The following is a 13905-nucleotide window of genomic DNA, read 5'->3' as shown; positions in this document are numbered from 1 at the left end:
TGTGGTCTTATCTTTGTGATAGTTCATGCACTCAACTATCACCCCATGTTGCAGTCATCAAGCACTGGAAATGTATGTGTGCATGGATGATCAGCCTGTTTTTCTGGTCTGCATCAAGTTCTCCATATGTTCAGTCCTAAATCCATTCCATCCTGACTTTTCATCAAACTGCTTTTACTTTTCTTTTTACAAAATAAAAATAAAAGTATCTCCCCCCAAATTGTGTATAAATATGTACTGTTGAACATATTGCTATAAAATATGCATATCTAGATGCATTTTATCCTGAAATATTTATTTATTCATTCACTTTAGATACTATTAATCAACAAAAACCCCCTCTAAGCTGTTCACATAAAGCGATATAAAATATTCATCAAAAACACTGATAAAATCAAATTTAAGCCATGCATTTCAAAATGCACATATCAGTGAACAACCACATCACAAAATTCAGAGTGGTGTAGGATAGCTGTGCGCTGATCTGCACTTGAGTTCAGGAGGTGCCGACTGGGTCAGTTCATATTGGAATTTGCAAAGAATGACTTTTTTCCAAGCATCCCTACTGTGAACCAGCTCTGAGAAATCAGGAGATGTGCATTCATATGTGAACCAGTCACTAGTAGTGACACAAAGTCATACCAATATACCTTCAAAGTAAGATACAGCCTGTAAAATCAAAACAAAAAAAAAGATCAGTCACTTGTACACCCGGGATTCATCCTTTCATCCCTGAAGCATATTGTACAAAATACCAAGGAGAAAAACAAATGTCTACTACATACAGTATATCCATATTTTTGGTACATGAGTTTATCCTTGAATTACTTGCACATTTTACTTATATTTATCATGCCCAAAAGCAATCAATTTAAGACAATTTCCCCCTGTCAATGTGGGTTGACTTAGCCATGCAACCATGGCCACATGCCTCTTTCAATAAATACTGAACTGTGTGTGAATCAGGTTGGCAGTGCCCCATTTTGATCATGCCCATCTGCCTGAATCAAGCCAATGTGAGTAGCACATGCAGTTTAGATGGGCTCCTTTAAGCTTGAGCATGTGTCTATTTGGGGTAGGGAGTGATGTGGCTCTCAGCCTCAGCCTCTAAGAACATCCACAGTCTGTGGTGGATCAGAATTTTGGGCTGTTAATTTTTCATCTCATACACATTGCTCAGTACATTATAAACCATCAGTATTCCTTTCATGTTATTGGTTGCACAATATGGTCCTGAGCACACTAAAGAAAACATGGTTTTCTAACAACCTCAGGAAAGATGTGACCTTTATGGTTATTTTACAAGTTTGGTTTATTGATGTTTCCTTTTGCACACTGAAAAGTTTACTCACTTGTTGCAAGTCATTTCTTCCTTTATTTTTAAATCTACCATTATTAAGCAAGATGATCTAGCTGAATTGTTAAATATTAACAACTGAACATTGGATCTAAAGTTTGTGCCTAAAATTCTCCATCCAATTTGTAGGTGAAGATGGAATAGAGGAACACTTTACTGGACATTCTACTGGGGAGATGAAATGCACCATTGGTTTGGGGATTGCAGTTGTAATTCCCAGAAACTGGGATACATATTGTCTACCACACTGGAGATGGTAGATAGCCTTCATAACTAGCATACATTAAGGATGTTAGCCTCCAAGAATGTGTTGAATCCACTTTTAAAGTCATCCATGTTGACGGTCATTGCTACATATTATTTGCTCTGTCTGAAGAATTTTTTTCTTTTGTCTGCCTTGAATCTTCCAACATTCAGCTTCACACATGTTTGAAAAGCAGCCACCTCGAAACCTTTCTCAAAAGGAAATGGATAAACAGAGATCTGGCCATCTGTGGACATTCTTTTACATGCTATAGACCAGGCATAGGCAAACTCAGCCCTCCATATGTTTTGGGACTACAACTCCCATCATCCCTAGCTAACAGGACCAGTGGTCAGGGGTGATGGGAGTTGTAGTCCCAAAACATCTGGAGGGCTGAGTTTGCCTATGCCTGCTATAGACACCCTCTCTCTTTGGTGCCTATACTAAGCTGGGGGGCGGTGGACAAGGATACTGGGAGAAATGGGGGTACTGTCCCTGTGGACCTAGCACCACTCTCTCCACTGATCATTTCCATTTTGGTTCCCGTTTAAATGGCAGCAAGTTGCTTTGGTTTCTTTTAAAAAGTAATCACTTGCATTAAATGAGTAAGCTCTGCAATGTGCAGAAGGAAAACATCAATAAACTATACTTGTAAAGTAGCCATAAAGGTCACACTTTCCCTGGGGAACTTAGAAAACAATGTTTCCTTTAGTAAGCTCAAGAGAGCCATGTCTACGTGCCTGTGGTGTGTGCGGTTGCTAACCAATAAAGTGAAAGGAAATGCTGACGGTTTCAAGTTTGTGGTCCTGAGCACTGGCCCATAAAGTATAATGAAAAACCAAGGGAACATGAGCACAGAATTATTCAGTGAATCATAGATGACAAGTAAAACAACTAAATTGCTTTTATGAGGAGGGGGGAGGCTGGCAAAATATATTCCAATGTTTCTCCCCCCCTCACCACCCTAATTAAAAGAAATCACTTTGGGGGTTTTCTTGTCTTGTCTTTCTACGTGCATATGTGCATGTGTGAATGATCACAAAATAGAAGGTTGCAGAATACGGCATTGTTATATTTTGTAGTACTGAGCAATAAGAATTACACTTCAGAGAAATGTCTGTGAACTTGTTTCAAAACAGTTTGCATGGACCACAGAAGAAGAAAAACGTTGCAGGCCTATGTAGATGGGTGCCACTGGATCTTTCCCTTGTCTCCCCAAATGCTAGGGGCAGTAGGGGCTGGTCTATTGGGGTAAATGGGGCTCTGCTCAATCAACCTTAGTCTGCCATCAGTTAGAACCCACCTTCTTGACATCTGCCTGCCATTGGCTCTGGCTCCACCTATTGCAGGTCTCCCTGCCTTCTGCCTTACTGGTTGGGCAAGCCAACTCCTGCAAGAACAGGTTCCCGCTCTCTATCCAATCCATTTGCACCAGACCTGGGAGGGTGAGGCACAGACTGGCTCCAGGTAAAATGGCTGCTTCTGCTGCTCAGGGTGCTTAGAGACTATCAAGGTGAGGTACTGTTTTGGAGTATTTGAAAAGGTTATGGAGGTGGGCATTTAAAGATGAACCTACCTAATTTGCATTTCCTGAAAGGATACACATACTGAAATGTAGACATCCTTTCATATTCTCACATATCTGAATTTTACAATACAGTAATCCGGCCATGTAATATGTACAAAAAATGCATATACAATGAATTTCGGTTATGAACTTAATTTGCTTCAGAGGTCCGTTTTTAACCCGAAACTGTTCTTAACCTAAGCCGCGCTTTCGCTAATGGGGCCTCCCTCTGCCACAGAGCCGCCGCACGATTTCCGTTCTCATCCTGGGCAAAGTTCTCAAGCCGATGTACTACTTCCAGGTTAGCGGAGTTTGTAACTCGTAGCGTTTGTAACCCGAGGTACCACTGTATTAGGGTAAAATTGCATTAGAATACATATATTAGCGAAATTAATTATATTAAGGAAATATGCAGCAGCAGCAGCAGCAGCAGCAACAACTTATTAGTGTTATGATATTAGCTGCTCTGAGCCCGGCCTTGGCCGGGAAGGGCAGGATACAAATACAAATTATTGTTGCTGTTGTTGTTACTATTTGCACCCTGCTCATCTAACTGGGTTATGTATGTATTAGGCAAAATTGCATACAAAAGTATGCATATGAGAATTTCACACTAAAATACTGATCAATCTACATAAAATGAAAACTGTTGTGGAAATGTGGAGAACTGAATTTAAGACTGAAAAATAATAAACTGATAAAATCTAAAACTGACTGATTCACCCACCCCTATTCAGAATTATTGGTCAAGATATACTGTTGTCTGGATGATATTCTTGTCTTTGTATTCGTAAACCTTTTTATGAATAATCAGTGGGTTGTTTAAATTTATTGCACATTTACAAATATGAAATAAGTTGATTACCTTGTTGTTTATATGACTATTCAAATTCTGTTGTGCCTTGCAATTCTTAGTGAGTTATCTTATGAAAACCCTTTGATGCTGTGAGCTGCTTTGGTAACAGTTTACCATGGAAAAGTACCATACAACAATGATTATCATGTATTTATTTCTCATTTATTACATTTCTGTCCTGCCCTTCATCCCAAAGGAGTCCAGAGGGGATGGTGATAATACCGAGGTGGCAGTGAGTCCTAGCAACTGCTCCTAACTCCCCACAGAGACAATAGTCAATTGGGGAGGGTCCCACTCTGCAAGGGAAGGGAAGCTTGCAATGCAGAGATGGTAGGATAGAGCCAGCCTTTAGAGGAGGAGGAATTACTAACAGGAGGAGGGGGGGGACCCAATCTTAGCCTAGTCTGAGACCTGGGCCAGACAAAGAGCAGCAAAGAAGGTGAGCCCCCTTAACTCCTAAAAGGGATTGATATTATTTAATCCCATTTCAAAGGTAGGAGGTGAAGGCTAGGAAGCCCTGGGGTTAAGCAGCTGCCCCTTTCCAGGAAAACAAAATAGCAGTCACTTACTCAGTCCCTACACTTATCCAAACAGTCCCAGCAGTAAATCACCTTTCACTGCTAGGGGAACTGTCATCTTGCTCCGTGAAAACTCAAGGATCAAATGGAATTTCAGCAGTGTCCTGTCTACAGACCAAATCAGGAGAAAGTCTGTAGTATGAGGCATTCAAAGCAAGAAAGCAAGAGAAGTAGCCTCAGCAAAGATGCACAGCAGGAATCCAAAGGAAGAGACCAAGACAAATTGAACACCTGCAGGACCTTGGAGAGCTCCTAGGGCTCCTTGGAACAGCTATACAGCTTCCTCGGTTTCTCATTTTCCCAACCTTAAATCCAGTTCTTTGCATTTCCACATCATCAGCATTTTATACCAATTTCTCCTAACACACACTTTTATGGATGCAGTTTTCCTTAATATATTTATTTTCCCCAATACAATGCATCGTGTAGCTTATGTTCACTACTTATATATGCATTTTTATGCACGTTTTACCCTAATATGTGCATTTTTGTACACATTACAGCTGTAGAACTGCATTGCAGAATTAGGAGAAGTGCAAATTCCAAAGCATGTCTCTCTTTTGGCTTGCATGTTTCAGAAAGTGCAAAGGAGGTAGGTTCACCGTTAATTGCAAACCTAATCAAAAATTATTCCCCCACCCACCCACCTAGTTCAGACTATAGGCATATATAAGGACAGTGCCAGATCCATACTCTAAACTGGGTCATCGCTACAAGCCTTGGATAAATAACTAATATTTAGCGTGTCCCCACTGTATGGAATATGCCACAGACTTCTTTCATGTACGAAAGCCTGTTTCTGCATATGCAGCAGCTTTGATTGTGATCATTACGCTAATGCCATGCACAACATGCTCAGAAATTATTTTAAACCTCTACACCTTTGAAATAGCTGACAGATTCTGATAGGAGCAAATATAAATGATTAAGTCTTCAAGGCATTTTCCTCAATTTGTCATATCAGCAAGTGTCTTAAAGCTCTTCACATTTTCCAGACCACTGAGCAGCAATAATCCGTTTATTCCAAGTAGGCATATCCCATATGAAACAATCAGTGGTAACAACTACTGATATAGGCTGGAAATGATTGCAAAGAGGAGAAAATGGGACCTGCTTAATTCTCAGATTGAAATAAATGGGACATTGAAGTATTTCTGGTTGGCTGGATCATGCACAAGAATTTTCACAAGACTTTTTTTTAAAAAGGCAGCCTTGCCCAACCTGGTGCATTCAAGTTGATTTTGATTATAATTCCCATCTTCTCCAACCAGCATGGGCTGCAGTTTGAAACATCTGGTGGGCACTAGGTTGGGGAAGACAATGTAGGGGTATAGCTATAGGGTGATATCCATCTAAATCATGTTCAGAGGAGACCCATTAAAATGAGTGGCAGGATTCAATTAAACTGTCCCATCATCACAAGCAATACAGATAACGCAACATGACTTCACCCCTTTCCTCCCTCTGCACATGCCCTGTGCCCTCCTAAGTTTGCTTCATTGCAGCACCTTTGTGATAATGTATTCACACATAAGACAAAGCCCAACCATTACATACATTAATAATCCATACATTCAGTTTATTTCCCCCCAAAAAATCCTCAAGAACATTCATCTGCATTTTTATCTGCTGTTTTGACCAATGTACACATTTTTGCAAGTGATTTTTTCCTAATACAGTGCCCTTTGTATGTTATTTTCGCTATCTTCATTTTTCTGCATGATTTCCATTAATATATGTATTTATGTAAACATTGATTGGGGAACAGCATCACAAAATTTGGATAACTGTGATTTCTGAAGGATAGCTGTGTGTTGGTTCATATATTGTTTGGGGAATTGTGAATGCGATAGATTCCATTTTAAATGCAAATGGAATTGAATTTTTCCTCCATCCTTAGACTCAACAAATTTGGATTTCAAACTGTCTCTGTCCAAGCTGTGTTTTCTATGACCAGATTCTCATCTCCAGTGTTCTGCCATACTTTCTTGCCATATCCACCACTGGCTTTTGTAAAACACAGCCTATTTATTTCCTTCTCAGTTCCTTGAATGTCCAAGTCTGCTGCTTGTTTTATTTTATTAATTGTATCTTCTATAAAAATGCAGAGCAGGAAAGGAGACAGTGAGCACCCTTGACAGACTCCATGACTAATTTTAGCTCTTGGATCAATGCAATTTGCTATAATTGTACTTTCCTGGGTTTTGTAATTTTCTGAGTTCATTATCTGATTACTGGGACTTCAGCTATCGCTTTGGATTTTCCTTGAAACAATGCTGGATCACAGTTTGGAACAGGGGAAAGTGCTAAACTTTGAGCATCACCAGGGCCAGACATACGTTTTGCAGGGCATATTCCATTGCAAGGAGCCCATTCTCAACCCCCAGAGCCTCTTGGCCCTGCTTCTTCTCCTTTCTGTCACTTCCTGTGCAGTTGTCCTCTCTGGGCATGCAAGCATTGGCAAGAGTGAGAAAATGGAGCAGAACATCTCCCTCTAGACCAGCTTTTCCTAACCTTGGATCTCCAGTTGTTGTTGGACTACATCTCCCATCATCCACAGCCAGCAGGCACAGCAGTCAGGGACGATGTGAGTTGTAGTATGACAACATCTGGGAACCCAAGATTGAGAAAGGTTGATCTTGACAGTTGAGTCGAGAGGAGAGGGCTATTAAATGGGTAGCAGTGGTACTGACAAAATGCATGGGACCCCACTGAAGGCATCTTGTCCAAGCCCCACAAACCCTGAAACCAGTATTGTATGTGACCTCTGGCGCCAATTTGAGATTTCTCCAGGGAATCTAATGTTGGGATAGCAGAACGACAGTCCTGCAAGGAGTAGTCTGCCTCTTTCATTATTCTGTGCCTTTATTTGCACATAAATTAAATTCCTCACCAGCTAGGGAAGAAAAGAGCACTGAACAGCACAAACTATATATTTCTCTATCTAATGTAAGGGGCTATTGTGTGCTGGTAACTTATTTTGATTTTGCCTTCTCAGAGGCCTGGCCTGACAGTGCTTGCTTAGTCCACATTGTTTTGGCTTGCAGATAGATTTGTGCAGAAAGGTGCACAATGGAGAACATTTTTCAATCTTCTACATCTAAGTTTACTAGCACCTGTATGGCACTTTAAATGAAAAGCCCAGTACTTAATTGAACTTTGAACGAGGACACCCTGCTCTATGATGACATCTACGAAGCCGGGATCACTCAAGGAAATATAAATGTATTTATTTATAACATTTTAACAGTCTTACTCACTTCGTGTGTGTGTGTGTGATGAAATCCTGTGATTATGGACTGAGAATTATGAAGATCTGAAAAAGAAGAGTTGCAGCAAAATATGTGCACTTTGAAATGAAGTTCCAATTAGATACTGTTTTTCAAAGATTTTCTCTCCTTTCTGAATTGGTATGCACTGCTTTTATGCTTTTGCACTCCTTGTGGTACAACCTCATTCATGCAGAAAATCCTTTCAGGGCATGAATATATGTTCTGAGCTCTGTTTTATAGAAACCACCATGCTAATTTAGCAAACCTGCATAAAACCATGTGTGTGTGTATGTGTGGTTACTGTCTGTTTTCCTAATTAAATTCAGCTGACCCCAGGAATAAAAAGTCCCATTTGCATGTAAACACAGGCTTTGGACATGCATACATGAAGATAGCTATGAGTGAAATTAGTTCTGGGGAAGCAGCGTGACTTTGCAGTTACTGTCAACACATTTACTGACATCATTATTTATCACTCAAGCTAAAATCCTCCTGTCACCTGGCAGCACTTTATGGAGCTGAGGAGTCATGGCAGCATCTGCAGGCCTGGCATGACGGTCAAGATGGAAGGTGGGGCTATAGCTGGAGAAGCCCTGTGCTGTCATGTGATGGCAGAATGGCTGACTTAGGATCTGATGGATCCCGAGATGTGTGGGTGGCAGGAGAGGATATATTGTTTATTAACATCTTTCCTAACTTGCACTAGCAAGTTCCTTATGTAGCAGAGTTACGTTCCCCTTCTCATGCACAGCAGAAAGCTGGCTGCAGGCTTGTTAGAACCTCTTACTATTATGCAATTCAATCTGCCTCAGACTGAATTGTACGTTCCTGGTAAGTTCCCTTGAATCCCTCTGAAAAGAATAAAGACACCACAATCCTATTCATAGTCAACAAAATGTAAGTTTACTCACGTTCAGGTAGTACATGGTATCAATCCTGAAGGCAGGCTTAAAGACTTAAAGTTACAAATAGCAACATGTGGCTTTACCCCATATGGGGGATAATTCCTGTGCAAGCCAACAGGGCAGTCCTAGCTGGAAGCAGACGGAAGGAGAAAGGGGGGGAGGGAGGGAGTGCTGTGTGACTCGTCCTTTTGTTAACTGGACAGGTAAGGTCATGCCCACCTCTGGTCACATGCAAAAGGAAGGATGCTCCAGGCCAGGAGGAACAGGAAGTTTTGACTGGCTGCACCAAACATTCCCTTGCATGTCCACTCTAGCATTGCAAGGAATGTTGTTCTTGACTGCTACCCGTGGATCACATCCCACAAGCTGGCTCAGCCATGCCCCTTCCCTGCTCCCAGAAAGCTCCATTTGGAAGGTGGATGCCTCTGGCAGGGGTTCCATTGATGACACCAGCCTGCACATTCAGGACATAAGAATTTATGAAGAGCTGCTGGATCAGGTCAATTGACCATTCTGTTCTCACAAGTGCGCTCTCCTCTCAGCACTCTCTCTTCCTGTGGTTTCCAGCAATTGGAATTCAGAAGCATTTCTGCCTTAGACCATAGAGGCAGAACATAGCTATGATGGCTACTAGCCACTGATAACGTTTACCTCCATTAGTCTAATCCCCTTTCAAAGCCATCCACCGTGGTGGCCATCACTGTCTTCATTGGGAGCAAACTCCATAGTTTTGCTTTCTCTTGTCTGTCCTGAATCCTCTAATCCATGGGTGGGCAAACTAATGCCTGGGGGCTGGATCCGGCCCAATCACCTTCTAAATCCGGCCTGTGGACAGTCCGGGAATCAGTGTGTTCTTACAGGAGGAGGAGGAGGAGGAGGAGGAGGAGGAGGAATTTGGATTTGATATCCCGCCTTTCACTCCCTTTAAGGAGTCTCAAAGCGGCTAACATTCTCCTTTCCCTTCCTCCCCCACAACAAACACCCTGTGAGGTGAGTGGGGCTGAGAGACTTCAGAGAAGTGTGACTAGCCCAAGGTCACCCAGCAGCTGCATGTGGAGGAGCAGAGACGCGAACCCAGTTCCCCAGAGTCTATCGCTCTTAACCACTACACCACGCTGGCTCTCAGGAATGTGTCTTTTTATTTAAAATGCATCTCTGGGTTATTTGTGGGGCATAGGAATTCATTCATCCCCCCCCCCAAAAAAAATAGTCTGGCCCCCTACAAAGTCTGAGGGATAGTGGACCGGCCCCCTGCTGAAAAAGTTTGCTGACCGCTGCTCTAACCTTCAGTGTGTGGAAGAGGGAGCTCTACACCAGCATCTTAAAACATGTTTATGTAATCCAAGAACTAAAACAGTTCATTTAGGAAGTGTGAAAGCCAGTGGGTAATGATGTTCTGATCTTCACATCAGTCTAGGAGCTATAGATCAGGTCAATTGGTATTAGCTATTACAGAGAAATCCTAAACCCTTTGCTGGGTTGGAATATTCAGTGCTCTCTCTTGGTCACTTTGTGTGTGGAGAGTCAGATGCACACAGCAGAAAAAATGTACTTGGTGACCATATTTGAATATCTGAAGTAATACCTTATTTTCTATTGCATTCACATTTTAATTAATTTTGCAGAACTTGTATTTCAGAACAAAACAGGGACAAAATTTCAGAGCCCAATGATTTTCAAGAAAAAGAAATGCCTCACCAGCTAGTATTCAATGTTCACCCCATCAAGAGTGTCGAAGCATTTCTTCGGGACACTGTTTCTATCATCATCCTGGAACAAATACAGGTAGATAACAACCAGCATTATCTGGAAGGTCAGGAACAGATGAAGTAAAAGATTGAGGCTGTCAGTAGTATAGATTATGCTCCAGAAAAGAACACAGTTGTGTAAAATATTATATTGATTTAAGGACATTATTGTCAAAGTCTTGTAGGTGAGATGAGATCCATTTACATGCTAATGACAGCATGTTGTCTTTTGTATTCAGGAGTGAGTCAATCATAGCCTCTAGAGATCTTCCATCCAGCAAAGTAGATAGTTATCATTCTGCAATGTTGTTCCATTATTATTTTTATCTATGAAAAAATACCAGTTTTGTGCACTAGCATCAAGGGCAAGAGTGGCAACTTTGTCCAGTCCTCTCCTCCATGACAGAGCAGGTTACACTTGCAATTCATGGTTCCAGTCAATTAAACATTATCTGTGACTAGGCCCCATTAACAACAATAGGACTTAATATTAGTTTATAGAATCATAGAATCATAGAGCTGGAAGAGACCACAAGGGCCATCGAGTCCAACCCCCTGCCAAGCAGGAAACACCATCAGAGCACTCCTGACATATGGTTGTCAAGCCTCTGCTTAAAGACCTCCAAAGAAGGAGACTCCACCACACTCCTTGGCAGCAAATTCCACTGTCGAACAGCTCTTACTGTCAGGAAGTTCTTCCTAATGTTTAGGTGGAATCTTCTTTCTTGTAGTTTGGATCCATTGCTCCGTGTCCGCTTCTCTGGAGCAGCAGAAAACAACCTTTCTCCCTCCTCTATGTGACATCCTTTTATATATTTGAACATGGCTATCATATCACCCCTTAACCTCCTCTTCTCCAGGCTAAACATGCCCAGCTCCCTTAGCCGTTCCTCATAAGGCATCGTTTCCAGGCCTTTGACCATTTTGGTTGCCCTCCTCTGGACACGTTCCAGTTTGTCAGTGTCCTTCTTGAACTGTGGTGCCCAGAACTGGACACAGTACTCCAGGTGAGGTCTGACCAGGGCAGAATACAGTGGCACTATTACTTCCCTTGATCTAGATGCTATACTCCTATTGATGCAGCCCAGAATTGCATTGGCTTTTAGCTGCCGCGTCACACTGTTGGCTCATGTCAAGTTGTGGTCAACCAATTGTTTTGAATGGGCAAAATAGACTAAATTTAGATAACTGGGAGAATTACTCTCAGCAGAGAATTGAAAGTTAAATCTATCAATGGCTACTACTCATGGACTTCAGACAGGAAAGATGAGAAAGTGAGAGAAGAAAAAATCACTAAACCAGACATTGAACCTGGAAATTTTGCTTACAAAGCATGGACTCTACAAACAAGCAATGGTATTGGTGGCAAGGGAAAAAAATAAGTATAAAAAAAATAATTCCTGGGTGCAAAAATTTGGTGAGAGACCCTTAGCTGAGATTTAAAATCACAAAATATGCAGCAAAACAAAATATACAAATGTAGACTGTTAGACCTTTAAAACATGCCCTTCTGAGTTCCTTCTAAAGTTTCCCTCTTCCCCTAGCATAGAAAAAAGAACTTCCCCAGGGAGGTGGTTCCAAGATCTTGGAGCAGCCACTGGAAAGGCCCTCTTTCATGTCCCTTCCAAGCATGCCTATGAGGGTGACAAGACCAAGAGAAGGGCCAAAGATCTCAGAATCTGGGCAGACTTGTATGAGGAATAGTCTTTCATATAACTTGGACCTAAGTTGTATATATATATTCATTCATGCAACATTCAGCATCCCATTCATGAGCAGAATGGTCCTTCAGCATGTTGAAGGATTCTTTTTTATCCAAACCTTTATGGGTATATGGCAAATGAAGGAGACCCCCAAGTTGGTTTAGACGACTATAAATAATTGCATAATCCAAAACATCTACCTAAGGAAGTGGGGAAAGAAGAAAAGTCATCCATGTTTCTCATTAAAATGAAGAAAAGTGGATCAGAAAGAGGAAACTTTGTCACCTTGAATTCGTTCAAAAAAAGTTGAAAGGCAGCCTTCACAGATGGTAAGCTGTCATTAATACATGCAGTGAACTCTCCACCACCACCAAAAGAGTGGTGATTTCAGCAATCCCTAAGTCTTTCTCAGGAGATGCTACTCTGTGAGCTTTGATCATTTGAACATCTAAAGAGGAAAGTAAAGGATGATATCCCTGGAGCATGGAAAATTAAGAATGATTGAATCAAGTATTTTATTAAGATGATTTTTTTTCTCCCTTTGTCCTCTAAGATATTATATATATATATATATATATATATATATATATATATATATATATGAAGTACAATTTTCTCTCTCAGAAAAGAATAACTTTATCAGGGCTGTATGTCAAATACATGCTTATGGTTTAGCAACTGCCACTTCATAATGTATTATCAAATGCCAGCAGTGCCCTTCAGCTCTCTATATTGGACAAACAGGCCAAACCCTACACCAAAGGCTAAATGGACATAAATCTGACACCAGGAATCACAAGACAGAGAAGCCAGTAGGAGAACACTTCAGTCTCCCAGGACATTCAATAAAGGATCTCAAAGCAGCTGTCTTATTACAAAAGAATTTCAGAAACAGACTTGAAAGAGAAGTTGCTGAATTATAACTTATCACTAAACTGAAAACTATGGAGAGACCTGGTCTTAATAGAGATATTGGATTCCTGTCTCATTACATATGCTAATCATCTACATACTATCCCTTGCTTTTTTTCTGTAGGACCAATTGCAGTCATTAACAGGTTTACCATACCCATTGAGTCAATCACCTATCTCCTACTACCCTCCTGAGAAAAACCCCACTCCACCCTCCCACTATATATAAGGATCTGGTGACTTCTGTTTCAGTGTCTCTGAAGAAGTGTGCATGCACACGAAAGCTTATACCAAGAACAAACTTAGTTGGTCTCTAAGGTGCTACTGGACATTTTTATTTTATTTTTAATATATTTACCTTTTCAGAGGAAGGGTAGATTCTTATCCCATAGGTCAAGCAACAGAATGTAACAGTTAGCCCTATTACTGAGCTGAACATTGTTCCAAAAATGAAGTGGAGCAAGACACGAGAAGGCTGCCCTAACAGAGAACTGATTTTACTGGACTCTCCAAGGCTGACAATGGAGTACAAAATGCCACCAGGACTTGGACATGTTAGGCTTCTTGGCACAAGTGAAAGAGGCAAAACCTAAGAGTATGAGTTAGAGGACACATTCATGCTCCTGTATATATAGCATCAAGTGATCGTCTGCATGGTCAACCAACATGGAATGTCTAGGTCACTCAAGGTCAATTCAGATAAAACTCTTCACTATAGTTGAAAGTCATCAATCCTCAAAACATCAAGTGATGCATGAATCAG

The 13905-nt window shown here is 41.1% G+C and overlaps 1 long non-coding RNA gene across 1 annotated transcript in view; it reads right to left on the bottom strand.

Annotated features, from left to right (window-relative positions):
* Nucleotides 1-274: 274 nt before the first annotated feature.
* LOC308478560 overlaps nucleotides 275-13905 on the bottom strand; it is a 59071-nt gene continuing 45440 nt past the window's right edge. The window contains exons 4-5 of the long non-coding RNA XR_013987153.1: nucleotides 10478-10549; nucleotides 275-669 (exon numbers count right to left, since the gene is read on the bottom strand). This is a non-coding gene — a long non-coding RNA (uncharacterized lncRNA). The remainder of the gene's footprint in view (nucleotides 670-10477; nucleotides 10550-13905) is intronic.

Source organism: Podarcis pityusensis (assembly GCF_964106645.2).
Source record: "Podarcis pityusensis genome assembly, chromosome: 5".
Classification (NCBI taxonomy): domain Eukaryota; kingdom Metazoa; phylum Chordata; class Lepidosauria; order Squamata; family Lacertidae; genus Podarcis; species Podarcis pityusensis.
Note: the sequence above shows the minus strand (reverse complement) of the source record. Positions and strands in the feature narration are given on the sequence as shown.